Here is a 2,500-nt window from a genome sequence, read left to right on the forward strand (position 1 = left end):
GCATTTGCAGCAGGAATGCATGTGCAGTCAAAAAAGTGAATATTTTTCACGGATAGACCCCGTGAAACGCTAGAAATTGGCGGCGATGTCTCTCTTGTGGCTCACGGGGCTGTTAGGGTGGCACAGAAATCCCTCGGAATGGGAAAACGGGTCATTTTCGTGTCGCCACATTGCATGCGAACCGCATGAAACTTCCAGAGGCATTTGCAGCAGAAATGCATGTGCAGTCAAAAAATTGAATATTTTTCACGGATAGACCCCGTGAAACGCTAGAAATTGGCGGGGATGTGTCTCTTGTGGCTCACGGGGCTGTTAGGGTGGCACAGAAATCCCTCGGAATGGGAAAAAACGGGTCATTTTCGTGTCGCCACATTGCATGCGAACCGCATGAAACTTCCAGAGGCATTTGCAGCAGGAATGCATGTGCACTCAAAAAATGTGATATTTTTCACGGAGAGACCCCGTGAAACGCTAGAAGTGGGCGGGGATGTCTCTCTTGTGGCTCACGGGGCTGTTAGGGTGGCACAGAAATCCCTCGGAATGGGAAAACGGGTCATTTTCGTGTCGCCACATTGCATACGAACCGCATGAAACTTCCAGAGGCATTTGCAGCAGGAATGCATGTGCACTCAAAAAAGTGAATATTTCTCACGGATAGACCCCGTGATACGCTAGAAATTGGCGGGGATGTCTCTCTTGTGGCTCACGGGGCTGTTAGGGTGGCACAGAAATCCCTCGGAATGGGAAAACGGGTCATTTTCGTGTCGCCACATTGCATGCGAACCGCATGCAACTTCCAGAGGCATTTGCAGCAGAAATGCATGTGCAGTCAAAAAAAAATTGATATTTTTCACGGATAGACCCCGTGAAACGCTAGAAATTGGCGGGGATGTGTCTCTTGTGGCTCACGGGGCTGTTCGGGTCGCACAGAAATCCCTGGGAATGGGAAAACGGGTCATTTTCGTGTTGCCACATTGCGTACGAACCGCATGAAACTTCCAGAGGCATTTGCAGCAGGAATGCATGTGCACTCAAAAACTTCTATATGTTTCACGGATAGACCCCGTGAAACGCTAGAAATTGGCGGGGATGTGTCTCTTGTGGCTCACGGGGCTGTTAGGGTGGCACAGAACTCCCTCGGAATGGGAAAAGGGGTCATTTTCGTGTTGCCACATTGCATAGGAACGCCATGAAACTTCCAGAGGCATTTGCAGCAGAAAGGCACGTGCACTCAAAAATTTTAATATTTTTCACGCATAGACCCCGTCAAACGCTAGAAGTTGGCGGGGATGTCTCTCTTGTGGCTCACGGGGCTGTTAGGGTCGCACAGAAATGCCTCGGAATGGGAAAACGGGTCATTTTTGTGTGGCCACATTGCATAGGAACGGCATGAAACTTCCAGAGGCATTTGCAGCAGGAATGCATGTGCACTCAAAAACGTCTATATTTTTCACGGATAGACCCCGTGAAACGCTATAAATTGGCGGGGATGTCTCTCTTGTGGCTCACGGGCGCTGTTAGTTAGGGTCGCACAGAAATCCCTCGGAATGGGAAAAGGGGTCATTTTCGTGTTGCCACATTGCGTACGAACGGCATGAAACTTCCAGAGGCATCTGCAGCAGAAATGCATGTGCACTCAAAAACGTCTATATTTTTCACGGATAGACCCCGTGAAACGCTAGAAATTGGCGGGGATGTGTCTCTTGTGGCTCACGGGGCTGTTAGGGTCGCACAGAAATCCCTCGGAATGGGAAAACGGGTCATTTTCGTGTTGCCACAATTGGCATACGAACGGCATGAAACTTCCAGAGGCATTTGCAGCAGAAATGCATGTGCACTCAAAAACGTGAATATTTTTTCACGGATAGACCCCGTCAAACGCTCGAATTTGGCGGGGATGTTTCTCTTGTGGGTCACGGGGCTGTTCGGCTCGCACAGAACTCCCTTGGTCCACCTGATTCGTGCATACAGGCAGCAACTAAAACTCTGTAAACCTGCTGTGAGGACATCTAAACAGTGGACCAGTGAGGCTGTGGAAGATTTGCGGGCGTGCTTAGACTGTACTGACTGGGATATGTTCACGACTGCTACCAATAGTCTGGATGAACTCACAGAGGCTGTGTACATCAGCTTCTGTGAGGACTGCTGTATCCCAACACGTACCAGGGTGAACTTTAACAACAACAAGCCCTGGTTCTCAGCAAAGCTCAAAAGGTTGAGGTTGGAGAAGGAGGAAGCGTTTAGGAGTGGGGATAGAGACAGATTCAAGGAGTCGAAGAACAGGTTTAGCAAAGCGGTGAGAGAGGCTAAACGACTGTACTCAGAGACACTAAAACACCAGTTCTCTACTAACGACGCTGCTTCTGTCTGCCAAAGGGCTCAGGCACATCACCAACTACAAACCCAGAGCGCCCCACACCACTAACGACTCCCGCCTAGCCAACGACCTGAACGAGTTCTACCGTAGATTTGAAAGACAATTGGACTGTCCTGAACCACC

Source organism: Petromyzon marinus, unplaced genomic scaffold (assembly GCF_048934315.1).
Source record: "Petromyzon marinus isolate PM22_M1 ecotype Great Lakes invasive population unplaced genomic scaffold, UKy_Petmar_22M1.pri1.0 PM_G_Scaffold_71, whole genome shotgun sequence".
In the NCBI taxonomy this organism is placed as follows: domain Eukaryota; kingdom Metazoa; phylum Chordata; class Hyperoartia; order Petromyzontiformes; family Petromyzontidae; genus Petromyzon; species Petromyzon marinus.